This window comes from Acomys minous, assembly GCF_964271855.1.
Source record: "Acomys minous genome assembly, chromosome: 17".
NCBI classification, from domain to species: Eukaryota; Metazoa; Chordata; class Mammalia; order Rodentia; family Muridae; genus Acomys; species Acomys minous.
In genome coordinates this window covers 28,689,405-28,699,546 of record NC_140500.1, presented here as the reverse complement: position 1 = coordinate 28,699,546, position 10,142 = coordinate 28,689,405, and positions in this window count along the sequence as shown.

Below are 10,142 nucleotides of genomic sequence, written 5' to 3'. Positions count from 1 at the left end.
GGGCTGGAAGGGTGGGGTCTGTCCCACCAGATGACAAACAGCAGTGGGATGGCTTTGGGAGCTGCTAAGCTTTCAAGATCTGCTTCCGGGAGTCACAGCAGGACTCTGGCCACCGTGTCTCCAGACACAGAATGGCTTGTGTCTGAATGGGCTCAACTCACAGCATTTTTCCTAATCAGGATTTTCTCTGTGCTCTAAGCTCACAGTGGGACAGGTAAGGAACTAAAAATTATAAAGTCAGGGCATTCCTCAAAACCCAGAGGTGCCCTGTTTTACCGAGCTGCCCTTCTCAGTGATCTGGAAAATGGCACTGAGCTCATGGTGTGAGGAAAGCAGAGTCCATTTCAGAAGCAAAATGGACGAGGAATCCCAGCGTGAGCCCCTTTAGAAGAAACCACAAAGAGGGTATAGGACCATTAATCCCATTTGTAGAGCCCCATGGGGCAGAGAGAAGTCTGTGTTGGCAAGCTCCCCAGATCTCTTGCAGTTTAGAGAAAAGACTGCTGGGAAGTGGTGGCTAGACCCGAAAATAGAACTTGGATGAGAAGGAAGTGAGGCCCTAGACATGCAACTCTGACCCGGCATCACTCCTGCGCCCAGTGGAAAGCAGAGCAGAGTTCCTTCCCCGGCTTTTAGCGCAAGGCCCAGGGGTTTGTGCTTTCAATCGGCTAGTGAGAGGCAGAGGAGGGAAGGCCAGGAGGAAGGCAGAGCGCCTCAAGTGGAGAGGGATTTAGGAACCCATGGGGAGCCTGGAAAATTCCTCCAGGTGACAGAAAGTCTTTATTGCAGCAGGGAGCCCTGTAGAGTGTGCCAGGCAGGGACCCCGTTGCTCAGGACAGTAGTAGCATATGGATTAAAACAAACAAACAATGTCACTTTTGATTTTGTCCTGTGGAGTACAGTGGGTGGAAGTTGAAACAGAGAGCTCCAAGCTCCAAGCAGAGAAATGTGTTCTAGCAACTGATCACTCGGGAGGAGGACAGATAGGCACTGGGGAGATGACAAGTGGCCTGAGGCCCACTGCGTGCTAGAGTAGAGACATGTGCACGGTTCACAGTCAATGGATCACTCAGAGTGAGAAATCTGTGATTCTAAATGATCATTTCCTGGACCCAGGTGATTGCTGTGAGGAGGACTTCCAGGAACCATTCCCCCCCCACCCCCTCCCACCCCAGGGCTCTTGGAATATTCCAAGGAAGAGATCTAAGGCTCTCTGTCTTATATCTAACTTTTTTCCTCATCTCTCAATGGTCCCTGGATGCCAGGCCAGGAAGAAAAGTAGAGCAGTGAGGTTGAGCCGTGGTGGTCATAGATTTTAAAAATCACCCTCGTTGTAATCCAAGCACTTGGCAAAAGGCCACCCTTCCTCCAGGGCTGGAGAAAGTGGCAATGATGTTGGTTTTCATCATGACAGCTGATGCTTGTTCGGCGTGCCTGCATTTCAGAGAGTCAGTGCTGTGTGCATGTGTAACATCATCCTTACTCTCATATCTATGTCCAACTAGGTGAACTTACACAGCATCACAAAGGAGAGACACAGGGGGACACTGAGTCTGGCCCGGCCTCTGGCTCAGACCCTCTGCTGCTTGATTTATGGATGTGTCATCATGGATGGAGCTGCCCTGTGAGAGGGGGCTCTTCCAGGAAAAGATTTTGTCTGAAGTCAGCAGCAGGAGCCTCTCTACTCCTCCGTCTGAGGAGCTGGAGATTGATTCAGTGAAGGCTCTCACCTTCTGTGGAGGTGGTCCAGCGGCTCCTGCTGGCTGGGGCTCCCCCTGGGCTTTGTTTCGGGCCTTCTGTTTGTTACTATTCAGGGCTGTTTTTTCAGACAAACCCAGCCACGTGGGATGGACATAAATTGCACATCACTGACAGGGGCACAGAGTTTCCAGATGCTACGAGTGGCTCTGGGGATCGTGAGGAGTTGAAGGGGAGGTGGAATGTGTGCACTCATCGCTAGCCACTGGGCTTGAGGAAGGAGGAAGGGTAGGAAGCAGGAGGAAGATCACCAGTGTAACTCAAATCCAGGGCTGTCCCTGGGGTGGTTGTCTGGGCCGATTCAGACGACCCCTTGATAATTCATGTCTTTCCTTGGGTTTTATTTCTGCGACCCTTGGGCTGGGTGTCAGTGGAAGAGCACAGCGGTGTGTTACAAGTCCAGTAGCCTAACTCTGTGTTTGTTTGGCTCCTCCTTTTAGACTTAACTAGTATATGAAGTAGACCCCTCCACAGTGTCCTTTTGTATTTGCATTGGGTCTTACCTGAACATCTGGCGCTCATTGTGGCGGAGTCCTCTTTGTCTGTTGTGTCCCTGTCCCCTGCTCTGTGGTTGGCTATCTGGAAACTTCCTTCTGTGGTCCCATCCTTTATACTGTGCCAAGGTTGTGCTGTGTGACACATACGACAGAAGGAAGATTGTTTGTTGCAGAGACCAGGTGGGCTAGTCCTTCAGGATTCATGCTTCAGAGCAGTCTGTGAGATGCTTTGAGCTGGCTGGCTGAAGGTGGGACGCACCTGCAATGGAGAAAAACTTGTGACAATGCAGAAACAGTCTGTCAGATGCCTTGGGCTGGCTGCCTGAGACTGGATGCCCCGACAATGGAGAGGAACTTGTGACTGTCCAGACAGTCAGCTCTCTGTCCTGTCAATACTTTTGGAAGTTGCTTGCCTGCACTTTCTTCATATTAGACAGTTTTTCCTTCTGGAGTCTCTGATGAGGTTGAAGACTGGATAGCCACAGTATTAAAATAAGTTTAGTTAAAAGAATCTGTAGCATAGGATGGTGGAATAATTTCTTAAAAATAGTTAACTGCAAATGGACTGATTCTTGCAAATGTTGACTTAATGGATAATTCTTATTTTGTTTGTATATAGCTTATTTTATTAATTAAAAAAGGGGAGAGGAAGGAGAAATAAACCTGTATTTTAGGATCCCAAGTGAGGGATCAGAACGGTCTTGTGAGAGAGCAGGTGAGGTTAATCCACTAGAAGACCAACCACCTCCTGCGGGAGCTTGATTGTTGCCAGCTGAAAAGATCCCGTGAACAGACTCTGGGAGGAGATATATAAAAGAGCCCAGAACTGAAGGCGGGGTTCTTTGGAGACTTGGGCTAGTTTTGGCTGTTCATTGCTGCACTTTGAGACGCTCCTAGAGAGAACTGCTCGAGGGAAGGCTTTGGGGCTCCAGCTCCTGCTGAGGTTCTGAGTTCTGGTTACTCTGGGTTCCAGCAGAAGAAATCCTGCTGATTACACCAGGAGAATTGCTCATCGGAACTGATATCCTTATGGTTTTGCTATTGTGTTCTTTAATTCTCTTTTCCTATTGGTTTGGTTAGTCAGGTTATAAGTGACGTACGCTCGGTTAATAAGTTGTAATAAAAATATATTGGTTAAGAAATTGAGCCTACAGTTTGTGATAGGTTAGAAATGCTCTCTTTCTCTCCTTCCCTACGCCCCTCTCCCCCGTCTCTGAGAGTAAAGATAGGGTTGCATATGAGTGCACTGACTCCCTGGAATATAGGCATGTTGAGCATCCCTGCTGTTTTCATGAGCCCTAGAGCAGTGGTTCTCAACCTTCCTAAGGCTGTGACCCTTTAATGTAGTTCCTCATGTTGTGGTTGACCTCCAACCATAAGATTATTTTCACTGCTACTTCATAACTGTAGTTTTGCTGCTGTTATGAATTGCAATGTAAATATCTGACATATGACCCCCTCTGAAAAGGAGTCACAAGCCACAGGTTGAGAACCATGGCCCTAGAGGCAGAGGTGGAGCTAGCCTCTCAGAAGGAAGTGTACCAGTAGCCTGCCAGTACCCAGTAGCCTCAGATGCAGTGTACCAGAGTGAAAATCCGAAGCCTCCTGTCCACAGCAGTCTGCTGAATGACTTCAAGTGGCTGTGTCAAGCTTCAGATGACTCCAAGCCCTGCCAACATCTGCCTTTCTGCAGACTCTGGGCATGAGTCAGCCAGGCAGGTGACTCTCAGACACATCATCCCCAGAAACTGTGAATAGGAAACGCCTATTGTTCCAATTTCTAGGTTTTGTGGTGGTTTGTTACACAGCAACCGCTGACTAATACACCACGGACAATCTTCCTTCACTTTGGCTCCCTGCTCTGGTGGTTTTCCTTCTCCACAGCTTGAACATTTTAATTCCCAGCCAAAGCCTCAGGCTTCAGCTCCATTTTTTTCAAACTATGGTATGGTACAAAATTTTCGTCTGTCTTTTGATCACTTCTATGTCAAAGCCAAGTGTGTCCCAAACAAGCTCAGCTGTCCCTCTCAGTTACTTCCTATTTTCTTTGTTATGTCTTACATCCCAGCCTCATTACTCCTCTAGTCAGAAAACTGGAGACACTAGAATCAGGGTCACAGCTTCTTGCCTTTCCCGGTTCTGGCAATTCCATATCAATTTCTTCTTGGCCACCTTCTCTCGTCTGCAGCGCTCATCATCCTGTCTCTTGCACAGTTGGCTGCTCCCATATCCTAAGTGGTCTTAAGCTTCTGATGATGCTCTTCTTTCATCACAGGTGCCTCAAGTTATGCTGGGGAGTGGCAGATCTTCATAAGTTACCTCCTGACTGAACTCTTTCAGGCTCTCCATCTCCTGCAGAAGAAAGCCCGAACGTCTTAGTCTAGAATCCTAGGCCTTTGTAGCTGGCCAGCTCGCCTCTTCCTCCTCTGCCCTCTCCGACCGTGACCATCAGAGCTCTCAGCCTTAGACATGGCCACTGCTTGTGTTCACGTTCTCTTGGTTGCACTTTTTCTCTTTCAGTATTCTCCTCTCATTCCTGTTACACTCATAATTCACGACCCAGCGCAGGCTCTTCTCTCTGGTCGCGTGTTTACGTCTGTGCGTCCTCTGTGTGTGCACTCATCTCATGGTGTCTGAATTCCCTACATTGGTGTTGGCATCTCCTCGGCTGCCAGGATTCCTAGGCTCGGGGATGGTGGATGCTGGAATAAATGAAGGAAACTTGGGGACCTGTGTACTCTAGATCTCTAGGGTGAAATCAGTTGATTTACACAGACAGTAGACATGTTCGGTGCCGGGACAGGTAGAAACGGCACCTTCCGGGCTGCCACCTTTGTCCCTCATCTTTTCCTCCTTGCTTCAGGGAGATGCAATTCACATTTCTCCAAAGACTTGTGTTCCTCCCCAAAAGAAAACGGCTGTGTTGCTGTACGTGATTATCTCAAGAGATGTAGCACTAGTTTCCTTTGCCTCTCAGGCCTTTGGGATTTCCACATGTCTCCTGGTGCTGGTCTGTGTGGAGTGGGGTGTGATGAAATACTGTTTTTCAATGGGGCCGGGGGAGTCATGGAGCAGTCATTTGCCACCCTGGTCCCAACAGACCAATGGTACGGTCATCTAGCCAGGTTCTAGTTGGTGCTAGTTGATAGTGTAAGAATGGGCTGCAAAGTCGTTTGGGTACCAGTTTTCTGAGCTTGCAGGGGACAGTTGGACCCTCCAGATCCATGTGAATCACAGAAACCGAGGTCTCTATCACCACATACTATATTCCAATGAAATGACCTTGACGGAGAAGACTGTCAGAGAGTGAGAGATTGCCAGGCAAGGCAGGGGTCAGCAGGAGACCACCTCTTCGCTGAGAAAGGCTCACCAGACATCCCTGCCCTGGGGCTTAGTCTCCAGCAAGGCACATTAAGGCACGGATTTGCACTGGGTGTTCATGGGAGATGTTCAACATTCTCTAGGCCTGAGCCTCTGGATGAAGATAGGCGTTTGACTATTACTGTCTGAACCTAGGCCTTCAGGAGGACACAGTGAGACTAGATCACTACAGGGGGCTGTAGCACATGGGGTGTTAAATCCCCAGTGCTCAGGAGTGGATTCCAAGATGAGGAGGAGGCAAAACTTCAGCGAAAGATGGCAAGTCATTGTGGACAGGCCGTCCTCTGCCGTTGCTCTGAGGAAGAGACCTCTTCACTAACCAGAGCCTTGAGAGGCTCAGAAGTCTGACTCAGGAGAGAACCCAGGGGCTGCGTGCAGGTCCCAGATGGGCTCTCTGGGAAGGCGCATGGCTCTGGAATCCAGGACTGGAGTAAAGCTAGGATGTGCAGCAGACACTCTATGCCAGCATTTCCTTTGTGTTTCTAATTACTCTCAGGTTTTGGTTTAAATTAACCTAAAAACAATCCTAAGTCTTTATTTACAAAAAAATGAGAATTCCATTAGTAAATTCTGGAAAAAAGCCAGCTTAAGGGCTAACATCATGTTTCTTTAAGTTCATTCAGCCTCCACTGTCCACTGATAATCCACATATAAAAATATACTTCCCCGCATAATTAAAAAGTCAAAATCAGGCTTAGTTTGAAATCACAAGGGCTTCTTTTTTTTAAATTAAAAAAATTTTTTTTTGAGACAGGGTCTCTCTATGTTAGCCTTGCCTGTCCTGGACTCTCTTTTGTAGACCAGGCTGGCCTTGAACTCACAGCGATCCGCCTGCCTCTGCCTCCCGCGTGCTGGGATTAAAGGCATGCGCCTCCAGAAGGGCTTCTTGATAAATGTGGCTGGTTGGTGGTCAGTAGGTTGGCTCCTCCCAGAAGAAAGGTGTGAAGAGTTGAAGGAAGGTGCATTCCAGGCACGCAAAAGATGCTGGGGTAACCGTGGCATGTACAATGAGGATGGAAGAATGACGCCAGACTGGGCCAAACCCAGGAGGGTTCTTCCCACAGCCGTGAGCTGCGATGACTGTACTCTGCATGCTGCCCAAGGGGGCTCATCACCAGGGACCACAAGAAACCAGGAGCAGAGGTCCTGGGAGACAGCAGAGAGTCTGGGCAATGGCTCTTACTTAAGATGCTGACTTTATGGTTTTCCATATTTGCAGTGGTGTGAAAGTCAGATGCGTGTGGCATAAGTGACTCTGAATTTTGACTTTGCTCCTAGGCCTACCTGGTTTACGATTATCCCTGGAGATAAAAACCAGCTACTCCATCCCCTCAGAAAGCAGGCTGCTAATGCTTGTAAAGGTAACAGGACCCAAGTCAAGCAGGAGGATCTGAGAAGCTTCTAGTGACTAGCCTCACACCCCCCTGTAAGGCATGGAAGAAGGGGAGACACCAAAGGCAGTTGCAGTGGACATTAAGTAGTAGATGTCTTCAGGGCAGGATACAGGACCTCTCTTCACGGGATCCATCCCACAGGGCTGGACTCTGGGGAACAGTGTACAAGGAACTAAGCAGGCCCAGCAGACACTGAGGACCTCTGACCTTCCAGAGACTCACTCTTTCCTGAAATGTCACATTGGATCTTATTCCTGCCTACACCTAGGAATCACTCCACCAGCATCTAATTCAACCAGTGTCAGGATGGGAGCTCAGACTCAGGCCTGTTTTTCCACATATAATGCCAAGTCAACACTGTCTAACAATGGCCCCTAATCCTGACTGCATGTTAAAATCAACTGGGAAGCCAGTCATGGGGGCTCACACCTGCAATCCCAGCATGCTGGAGGCAGAGACAGGCGGATCTCTGTGCGTTTGAGGTCAGCCTGATCTACAAAGTGAGTCCAGGACAGCCAGGGTTACACAGAGAAACCTTGTCTCAAACAAACAAACAAACAAACAAACAAAATCAACTGGGAAACTTTAAAAAAGAAAGTAAAATGAAGGTCTTCCCTGAGTTGGGAGGTGGCAGGCTTGCAGCTTACAATTCTGCCCCCAGGTAATTCTATGGAGGCCAGGCCAGTCTTGAAACCCTCCAGGCTAAATCAGATAGAAGCTGTCCCCCAGGTAACTCTCCCACTATGCAGGTGAGGGCACTCAGACAAGATCAGGCGTGCTCATGGTGGTATGACCATAGACGGGCATTCAGCTTTAAATCCCAGTGCCCGGCAATACTTGCCTTGTCCTCTACAAAGGGGATCTCAATTGTGTCCAACAATTAAAAGCAGAAAGAAGGAATGGTTCCGTGTATAAGCGCCAAGAGTCACTCCGTAGGTGGCCTGGGTAGCTGTGCTTCCCCCTGGATATTTAATTTAATTTCAGACAGGACCTCACCATATAGCTCAGACTCATCAGGAACTTACCGCACTGTCTAGGCTGGTATCACACTTGAGGTTTCCCCGTGTCAGAATCCCACGTGCGGGCGTTACAGATCTGTGCCACTGCATTCCACATGGCGGTTTTGTTTTTCTATTTTGTTTTTTATTACGGTGCTGGAGACCAAGCCCCAGGGCCTGGTGTATTCTAGGCGAGCATTCTGCTCTACCACTGAGCTCTTGTGTTTGCTCTGCCTTCCGGGAGAGCGTCTGAAGACGAAAGTCAACAGCTGTATTTTAATAGATTGCAAAGTGAGTGTCCAAGCACCCTTTTCTCCTTCCAGTAAGGTGACTCTGTATGCCCCACACAGAGGAAATGCAGCTCAGGTGCTTAAAGAGCGGCTGAGGCACATTGTTTGACCTGTTAAAGGGTCTGAGTAAACAGTGACTTAGGAATTGTGTAAGCACCAAGCTGAAAGTGGCCAGGGACCTGATAAGGGAGCAGCAGCAAGAGAAGGCGTCCATTACTGGACCTGGAAAGGAGGTGAAGAAATGACATGATTGTTTGAAGCGAAGTAGTCATTCCATTTAGAAGATGCAAGCATCAAGTCCCCATTTCCAGGCTTCTGATTAGTTACCCTTAACTAGTAGAGTGTCTTTACAGATCGGCTGTGGCTGGTCTCAAAGACGGCTTTCATACTGACTAGGCTTGTTAGCCTTCTATCACTGTAATGATAAGAAGTTGATGTCATTAACCCACAAAGCCTTGATTCTTGGCTCACAGTTCTGGAGGCTTTATTCTGTGGCTGGAATCATTGCTTTGGTGTCTGTGACAAGCACACCACGGACATCCGATTAGGCATTCAGTCCTGGGAGAGGCTAGTTCTCCGCTCTCTGAAGTCATTAGCTGCCTACAGTTCTCTGTTTAGGGAGGAGACCCGCCTGCCTTCGCTTATCTATTTAAAGTGCCATTGTTCAGGTTTCCATCTTGGTTACGTAGCTATTATGCAGCAGACATCCTGGTCCACTGGCTCCAAGAATCTTCTTGCTCCTTCTTCCGTCATGCTCTCTGAGCCTTAGATACAGGACGTAGATGTGTCCACTGGGGCTTGGGTCCTCACGATCTGTTGATCTCGGCCTTGTGGTTTTTCTGTGATGGCCTCTATTTCCCGTAGAGAGGCGTCTTTGATGAGGGGCGAGAGCTGCATTTATCTGTGGGCAGGAGGATGAAGCATAGACTGTAGTAAGGGATGAGGCTGGCCTAGCAGAGGGGACCCCTTGTTCTCTTGTCAGCCGATGGAAGAAGATCTGTGGGGCTTTCTTCCTCTCAGACCTCACCCAGCAGCTGCCGCAGTAAATCCAGGCTAGGCTGCTTGAGGAAACACCTTTCTATCACTGTAACAAATTACCCGAGACAACCAACTTAAAAAGAGGAAGGGTTTATTTTGGCTCCCAATTGTAGACCTTTCAGTCCATGACCACTTGGCCCCATTGCCCTGGGACCATCAAGCTGGGGATGCATGGTTGAGGAGGTCGCTTTACTTCACAGCATCCAGGAAACAAAATGAGAGTGGAGGAGGCTATGGTTTCAAGATCCCTGTTAAAGATGCAGCCCAAATGGTCTAACTGTCTCCCAGCAGTCCCGCCCTGCCTCTGAAGCATGTCACCACTTACCAATAGTTATAGAGCACCGGGCCAAGCCTTCAAACCTGAGGGGTTGGGGTGCATTATTTAATATACAAATGGAAGCATAAGAGGAAGCAATGAGCTGTCCCATCTCTGACATCATCTCCAGGCCTGCGCTGAGGCTGACTCAGCAGCAGATATCACAGGGACCACAGCAGAGCTGAGGCTAGCTGAGATCATCAACCGCAGAATAAAGAAAGAAACTGTCCCTTGGCATCCGGAGGGTGGAGGGGGGTGACTGGCTCTAAACACAGACCGCCTGGCGATCACCAAGTCTCTGGAGGCTAAAGCAGCTATACAGCAGGGTGCTGCTGCGCTTGCCTCTGACCTCCCCACAGCCTCTTGTGACTTTACATCATTTGTAGGCTATTTGCCATACCCAAATGATATAAATTAATATATTGTATCATTTAGAGAGTGACAGCGAGAAAGTCTGTGTCTTCAGTATA